The sequence below is a fragment of the Cibotium barometz genome, chromosome 40 (assembly GCF_041138505.1).
Source record: "Cibotium barometz isolate CiBa-2024 chromosome 40, ASM4113850v1, whole genome shotgun sequence".
Classification (NCBI taxonomy): domain Eukaryota; kingdom Viridiplantae; phylum Streptophyta; class Polypodiopsida; order Cyatheales; family Cibotiaceae; genus Cibotium; species Cibotium barometz.
The window spans coordinates 28,710,516-28,719,409 of record NC_141085.1 but is presented as its reverse complement, the minus strand read 5'-3'; positions in this window follow the sequence as shown (position 1 = coordinate 28,719,409).

The following is an 8,894-nucleotide window of genomic DNA, read 5'->3' as shown; positions in this document are numbered from 1 at the left end:
ACCAAACTCTAAAAACACGGTTTTAATAACACCACTCTGATACCAATGTTGGATGAGGGAGAAGATGTTCTGCACACTCACACACACACACATGCACACACAATCACAGACAAGCTCAGAGAGTGAGAAGCGAGCTGTTGCAATAGCTGGAAGTACTCGATGATAATGATAATGATAATGATAATGATCATGTGGAGTACAAAGTACCAATAGCCCTAGCACTAGAGCTGATGTGGCTTGTTAACACACTAGAGTGTGTTTACATGTGGTGGGGAGAAAAACCCTGCCAACATAGGGTTAAAAAAAGTGTCTGTGTGTAGGGCTATTCACACCAGGACTTCCAAGGCTAACAATTACAAATCAAGCTAACTTAACACTTATTTTAGTAGCAGTGTCACATGTAAATGGAAGAGGCAAGAGTTGTGGCATCTAAGGGCTCAAATAATGGAGAAGGTGTTGACAACCAAGTGTCTACTTCAGAGGCAAGAGTTGTGGCATCTAAGGGCTCAAATAATGGAGAAGGTGTTGACAACCAAGTGTCTACTTCATAGGTTTTCTCGATGAAAGAAACAAAGAAAAAGAAGAAGAAGAAATCCAAGTGTCTACTTCAGAAGGTGTCGACAACCAAGTGTCTACTTCAGAGGCTTTCTCAATAAAAGAAACAAAGAAAAAGAAGAAGAAGAAATCCCCAAAGTCTTGCTATTACTACAAGAAAAAGGGGCAATTGATGAAGGATTGCTTTAAATGGAAGGAGGATGAAGAAACGCCAAAGGGATCAAAGAAAGACCCTGAAGACAAAGCTAAAGGGACACTTGTTTCATGAAGGATTGCTTTAATGGAATGAGGATGAAGAAAAGCTAAAGGGATCAAACAAAGAACCTGAAGACAAAGGCAATCTGGTTTCCATCGGCTCTGACTATACCTTTTAGGATCGTTATGATCTCAAATCTTTTGTATATATTTTATAGTGAGTGGGCAATTTATTCACTATGTGTGTGTGTGTGTGTACATTATTAAATGGAAGGAGGATGAAGAAAAGCTAAAGGGATTAAAGAAAAAACCTAAAGACAAAGCCAATCTGGTTTCTATCAGCTCTTCCTATACCTTTTAGGATCTTTGTGACCCCAAATCTTTTGTATATATTTTATAGTCATTGGGAACTTTATTCACTTTGTGTGTGTGTATGTGTACATTCTTACTTGATTAGAGCATGCCCTACACGTGGTGGTCACTAAATCAAGAGGAGGAATGTTATAAATATTGCTTTATCAACCTTTGTGGTAGAACCGTAGTGGGGAGCAACATTGTTCATCAAAGGTTAAGCCTAAGGCACATATTTGGGGTGTAGAGGGAGCATACCGAGATTGTGACCAGAGTTGAGCAGGTCTGGCAGGAGCTGCAGTTCAGGAGAGGATCAGCAGCCAGCGATCTTGCCAGGGGCTTGCAGGAGATCAGTCGGATGCTCAGACAGGCTGCCCTGGACCGTCTGGAGGCCTTAAGAGAGCAGGAGAGGAGCCTACGGAGGAGTCTAGCGTCCCTTCAGAGACTCCTCCGTAGGGATCCTACGAGCCCCTGGATCTTAGAGCAGATGGAGTCAGCTCGCACAGAGATCAGATCCATCGAGGAGAGGAGGGTGGAGTTTCGATTCCATGCTCTGGCTTCTTTTTGGACATAGGCTGGAGACAGAGTGACTCGAGATTTCTTTGAGGCGACAGGGCCTCGCTTCAGACGAGAGGGTCTCAGGCGTCTTCGGCAGGCTGATGGCCAGGTTGTGGTGGATCCCCCCAGGGTTCGGGCGATAGCCACAGATTTTTACAGGGATCTACTCTCTGCTGAGCCAGCAGATGACAGGGTGAGAGAGGCTCGGGAGGCAGTCTGGAGCTTCACGAGACCGGTTGTGCCGGCCCATTTGCAGCACTCCCTTCTCCCCCCCTTCTCGGATACAGAACTGGAGGAGGCTCTTCAGGCACTACCTCGAGGCAAATGCCCAGGAGACGGTCTCTTAGTGGCTTTCTTCCAGAGATACTGGGGTCTCTTACATAGGGGTTTCAGATTGGCATTCCAGGAGATTATGGAGTCGGGAGTCATGCCGGACAGCATGGCAGAGGGGTTGATTCACTTGATCCCCAAAGAGGGAGGAGACAGACTGGAGATTAGACAGTGGAGACCGATCACCTTGCTAAGCACGGCCTACAAGGTCCTAGCTAAGGCGATCAGCAGCAGGCGGCTTCAGCCTCACCTTCCGGACATCATCCACTCCACGCAGACAGGCTTCATCCAAGATAGGAGCATTCTGGATAACATCTTCTCTTTCTGGGAGGCTATGGCTTTGGCTAGATTTCGGCAGGAGGATCTGGCAGTGCTCCTTCTTGACTTCGAGAAGGCATATGATCGGGTGGACTGGGCCTTCTTGGAAGGCACTATGGAGAGGATGGGCTTCCCCCCTCTCAGTGGATCCGTGGGGTCTCTGCACTCTACACATCAGCTCATAGCCAGGTGTGCTGATACAGGGCGTGCGCGGAGAGAGGTTCCAGCTCTCGCGCTCGGCGCGGCAGGGGTGCCCCTTGGCGCCCTTTCTTTTTCTTTTTGTGGCGGAGGCCATGAGCACTTTTTTGACGGCATAGGATACAGGTTTGCGGGGCCTCCTGCTTCCCATCTACACCTAGACTCGGAGTTTGCGGATGACACTGCTGTCTATCTTCAGGAGAGGAGAACCTCCGCCACTTTGCATCAGCCATGGACAGGTTTTGCAGAGCTTCGGGCGCTTTGATCAACTGGCACAAGTCGTGTGGGTTGTGGGTCAGTTCTATGCCCCCCCCGACTTGGAGGCCAGTTGATGGTTTTCAGTGGCTGCCCCCCGGCACTACAGTGTGTTATTTGGGATGCTATGTGGGCATTGACATATCTCCGGAGCAGCAGATAGCCCCCCTTCTTCTGAGCATTCGGAAGAAGCTTCTGTATTGGAGTACCGCTCGTTTATCTCTGGCTGGCCGAGTAGTTGTGGCCAACCAAGTTCTGCTTGCTACCATGTGGTACATCACTTCTTGCTGGGCCTTCTCTCGGGCGTGCATTGGCCAGGTGCAGAGGCTCATCAGGAACTTTCTTTGGTCCGGTGGCGATGGGCGGCCCGCCAGGGCCAAGGTGGCATGGGCTGTGATCACTCAGCCGAGGGAGAGAGGCGGCCTGGGCATTGTTGATCCTATTTGCCAAAGCCGAGCTTTGCTTGGCAAGTTGGTGGTTCGTGGCCTCCTTCCAGGCGCTGAGCCGTGGAAGGAGTTTCTTGTTTCCAGGATGCTCAGCCGCACTCCTTCTCTTACCCCCAGCATCAGGTGGATCTTTACAGAGCAGCGATCCAGAGGAGTGGGCCTTGGCTTCGAGGAGCGTTTTGCAGCTAGCCTTCTGAGGGCCTGGGCGCATCTGAGGCCGTCACTCTTCCAGACTCCCCCGGGCACTGATGAGGAGCGCCTGAGGCAGCCATTGATCTGGAACCCCTTGATTCGACTTCCCAGTGGCCATATGGTTGGATCGCGGTCTCACGTGTCGTGGGGCCCGTTGAGCTCCGGCCCACCAGCCCAGTCCCTAGACGACTGGATATGTTTTCAGCAGCTGCCTCTAGAGGCTCAGGAGAGGAGACTCAGTGGGATGAGGGGCAGAGAGTTGATGAGACAGGACATTGAGGCGGCCATCCCCCGGGAGTGGTGGACCCCAGTACAGGATCCTCCACCGCCACAGTGGATGGGCGTCTTTACTCGGCATGAGATCCTTCTAGTGGTCTGCGGCACAGCGGAGAGAGTCGCCCCACTCACTTTCGAGGTGGGAGAGGGTGGCCAGCTTCAGAGGACACGACTAGATTTGGATGAGCTCCAGGGTTGTATTTTTCAGAGGGTGCGGGTGGTCGGCTTTCATCAGAGACAGTGGCATGTAGACCCCTCACCGGCCTCGATAAGGGAGGACTGTTCTTGGAGATTATGGGCTTGGGACAGCAGGCCTCTTATTCGCCTTCAGTGGGATCCAGGTGAGTGGTTTTAGCGAGATCCCTACTCGGCCCCTACCAGCCCAGGCATCCCCTTTTTTCAGTACACAGCGAGGCTGGGGCGGCGTATTCAGAGGCACAGGATAGCGAGCACCCCGGCCGGCGGCCGAGCATTGGCGGCGACAGGGGCTCTCCCTTGCCTTTCTTAGGGACTTCTGGCAGCGCCTTTGGGCCAGCTTCCGGCCCCGGAAGGTGACGCTTTTTCTCTGGCTCACAGCGCATAGAGGACTGGCTATGGGGGCCTGGCTAGCTTTTGGCAGACACCCAGCGTCCTGCCCTCGGTGCGGCCATGCACAGGAGTCGCAGCGGCACTGCTTATGGGATTGCCCACCACAGGCACAGCAGGTCTGGCAGCGCGCTCTCGGGATGGTTTTTGCAGGCTTGCCAGGTGAGATGTTGGTGACGTGGGGTGCGGTGGCTTGGGCCACGGACAGCGGCCCGGCCCTTGGATATGAGGATGTCCCTGGCATTGCGACCATCCAGGTCTCTGACAGGGCGATGGCGGTGGTTCCGACGCCAGACTTCTCTTCTCGGCAGTCCCTCAGGAGGGGGTCGGGCACAGATGGGAGATGATCAGCAGCATGACGGCTTGGCACATATGGAGAGCCCGATGCAGGGAGGCCATTGACCGCCAGGCGACTCCACCGGCGGAGGTCATACAAGCCCTCTGGGTGGACATCATTCACACCTTGAGAGGACGGGGAAACTTCAGGGCGACTCGGATCGCATGAGAGGTCGCCGCAAGGCTTTCCTCCGCACTTGGCAGCCTGGCCCTTTCCTCATCGCGAGGGGCGAGGATGTCACTTGGCACTATAGGCCTCGAGTTTGGCTTTTCTCACCTCCCACATGTACTACTAGGTAGCCCCCTCCAGAGAGCGGCCAGCAGGGGGTGGAGCTCAGGTGTTCACTGTGTGTTTTTATCCCTCCTTGCGAGGTGAGCTTTGTAGCCTTATGGCGTTTTCTCATTAACTAATAGAAGGATTGTTTTTCCCGAAAAAAAAAAAGAGCATTCATGCTCAGCAGCAAATGCATAAATCCAATAGCTATCCACCAGGATCAAAAGGAAACAGCAACTCACCATCCCATTCCCCAACATCTTTTAAACACCATGGCTGCATCACTGCATACCACACATCAACCATATGCATCACAAAATCATTTACGTCCACTTTACCCACAACAAACCTCCTTGTCTTCAAAACCTGTGGCATTACAGCATTTAGCATCCCATTCATCAACACCTGTGAAGGCCAGGTTCCAGCATCTTGACCTTTATCCACACAAAAATCCACATCCTTTGCAAAGCAGTGTCCACAAACACTTCCAGCTCTTGCAATTCAGGCATCTCCTCACAACCATACAGCTCAACTGGTTCAAAACCCTTGTCTTCCATGGACTTTGCCTTTAGCATATCAGCTACACTCTCAGCCATATCTGCATCCATCTCCATCTCTGGCTCCTGTTCATCAAGGCTAGCAACTTCCCATATATCATCCTCAAGCACAATACTCACCTCACAACGCTCTTCATTAGCCAAATCTACATGCATACCTTCTTGAATGTTGCCAACCCCCTTGGTATCATTGTCCAAAGACTCCTGAGCACCTAATGCATCAAATGGGAAAACATCCATACCATTCATCGCAGGTACTAGACCACCATCAAGCTGTCCAAGAAAATCCATAACAATAGGATCTTCCTCCACGCTTTCCACATCTTCAAATGCAACTTAGTGCCCATTGTATTTTGACGTGCCCACACATATCAAGACGACCGAACAGCTGATACCACCTGCAGTTGCCCTTACTCCGGACAGGCTTGCACAAGCCCAAAATCAAATCCGTCCACCCTGTACACCTGGCAACGCCCTCAAAAGCAAAACCTTTCACCCTAGCCATGCACACGTAAATACACAGGCTCAAAATACCTCTCAGAAAAACGCCTGACACCAGCAACATTTGCAAACATTCAGGAGCAAAGACAGCAAATGCTTACATGGATAAGGGAATGGCGCTGAATTCCAGACCCCGCAATTGTGGCAAGCGTCAGATTTTTAAAATTGGTGGTGGTGTTAATAGACCAACCAAAGGAGCCCTATAACGGGTATGAAGCAAAAAACCTGAAGTTCTACATGAACTAAGGGCCATCCGACAATGGTATCATGCTTTACTACCACCGACTACGATGTCTTCTAGGCTATATACATATCACTTTCGAAGACATGGTGGATACAGGATTTTGGAGGTCACACTTAGCATTCTGATGCATACTCAAAGGCTCCAATCCAGAAGAAACTTCTACTGACATGAGTTCTGTGAACATGTCTTTAGACCTCGATAACAGGTTCTGTGGACAGAACCTACATTAGGAAGGGGGGGATGTTAATCCCATTTTGGATTAACAAACATGATCCTCCAATTGAGAACATTAATAAGTCTCATGAAACGTCACTATTAAAGTTGTACATTATGAGATATTGGCCACCCAAGGCCTAGTAAGTTTTGGGCCCCCGACGAATAAGGGCCAAATGTATATAAGGCATTTTCTCATAATGAAAAGACACAATCCCCTTTGTGCTATAGAGAGCTCTCCCTTGTGTCTTGAGAGAGAGAGAGAGAGAGAGAGAGAGAGAGAGAGAGCATTCTAGCATTGTTCCTCTTTTATGCTTGTGTGATTCATGCTTGTGTGTGAGAGAGCGAGAGAGAGAGTGATTGCCTTATGCGACAGTGCGAGTGACTTGACGGTGACAGCATGGAGGTGGAGCTTGGAGGTTGGAGCTTAACAAGCGAGCTTGGAGGCCTCAAGGGACTCAAGTTCGAAGCATTGGTAAGTGCCTTACGACAGTTGTGATCTATTGCTCATCCTTTAGGTGAATGTGTTGAGTTCCCTCTTGGAGGTGTGGTAGCCCATAACACTTGGTCACTTTTGCATTTAACCTCTCAATTGTACTATGCCTTGGAGACATTCCTTTATGTAGTGATGCTTACTTGCTAAGATGTATTACTATCTTTCCTAGCTTAATGTTTGAGTTGCCTCCCCTTTGCAGCTCATTTACATGGATGCTAATGGAGTCAGAATGTTACATTATCTTCGGCTTGGTTGCTTTGCCATTATGCATAATTCAAGAATTTCTTTGCATCAATCCGTGTGGGATTACACATCTCTTTTATTTTACCATGCTTAGAGGTTTCCTGATACTCTCATAGCTTGACAAATACTTTCAGCATTATATCAGTCCATTTCCATTGCTAATTACCACCTTGTCGACTTGACCATTGACTAAGGTTCCTTTGTCGATGTGTTGGCATTCAGTGAATCTATTACTGGATTGGTGATATCCTTGATAGCTTATGCACTATTGTTGGAAATTGCTTACATCTTCATACTCTTATTTGGTACCGGTGTTGAATATGTTGAGCCTCCTCAGGCTCCAAATCAATCTTTTGCTGCTTCCGCAAATTCAGTAGCTCAACTTTCCCATTTTGCTCTGGATCAACCTTGGATCAAGATGCCATGGGTGATGCATTAATTAAAGAGAATGTAGCCATTTGTGATTCCTCACTGGCTTCGTGCCACCTTGCATAACATCAAGCTGCCTACACTTATGCTAGGTTAGACATGCGTTACCTCTAGACATGCATCTCATTTTGCTGATATACAGACCTTATTGCTTCTGCATTAAATGAGGAGCCACTTTCTCCTTTTGATGCATTGGAGGATGATAATTGGGTTACAACCATATGCGTTCAGCCTTCTGTGTTGCTGCTGACAATCACTAGATTTAGTAGAAATTGGCCTTGATAATTTGCTCGCGATGTACAACATGCATTTGATGTTACATACATAGGACTTTTGCATTACTATTTGGGATCTAGTTTAAACCAATTGAGGGGGCATCCTGTTATCTTAGAGAAGCTTTTGATGCTGCCCCTTATCAATGAGTTGTTGGATGCCTTATTATCTATGCACTACCCGTCTTTACATTCAGTATGCAGTGTCACAATTGAGCATATTTATGCATTTCCCAACACTTGGCATTGGCAAGCAGTGAAACATATCTTTCATTACCTTCAAGGCACTCAGGACTTTGCATTGTTTTATAGCGTTACGTCTTCTTTATGCTTGTCCGCCTACACTGACAGTGAGTTGGGCAATATGTTCTGACACTAGGGTGTCAACCAGTGGGTAATTGTATTCTTCTTGGCAGTTCATGTATTTCATAGCCCAGCAAGAAGGAGTCAATAGTGGCCACTTCAAGTTGTGAAGCTGAGTAGAAGGCAACATTCACAGCTACTGTGGAGTATGTATGGCTCCCGTCTATTAGGAGATCTTGGTGTTAGACAATCGAGTAGTCACGTGGAATCCGATTATTCATGCGTGTATACAACACGCATTATCATTATGTTAGGGGAGACTTCATGCAGAAGAGATTGCCTTGACTTATGTGCCTACACATGCCAATGTGGCAAATGGTACCCAAGGATAATTTTGAGGCTTTCCGCAAGGCTTTGAACTCATTACCTCTACCAAGGTAGTCTGATACACCCTGTACACATTCACACCATTCATTTTAGGGGGGTTTATTAGCCTTGGAAGTCCTGGCGTGAACAACCCTACACATGGGCACTTTTTACCCTATGATGGTAGGGTATTTTTCCCTGTGTGAACACACTCTAGTGTGTTCACACATGGGCACTTTTTACCCTATGATGGTAGGGTATTTTTCCCTGTGTGAACACACTCTAGTGTGTTAGCCATGTCAGCCCTAGGGCTAGGGCTACTAGTACTTTGTACTCCACATGATCATTATCATTATCATTGAGTTCTTCCAGCTGTCGTCACAGCTCGTCTCTTGCTCTCT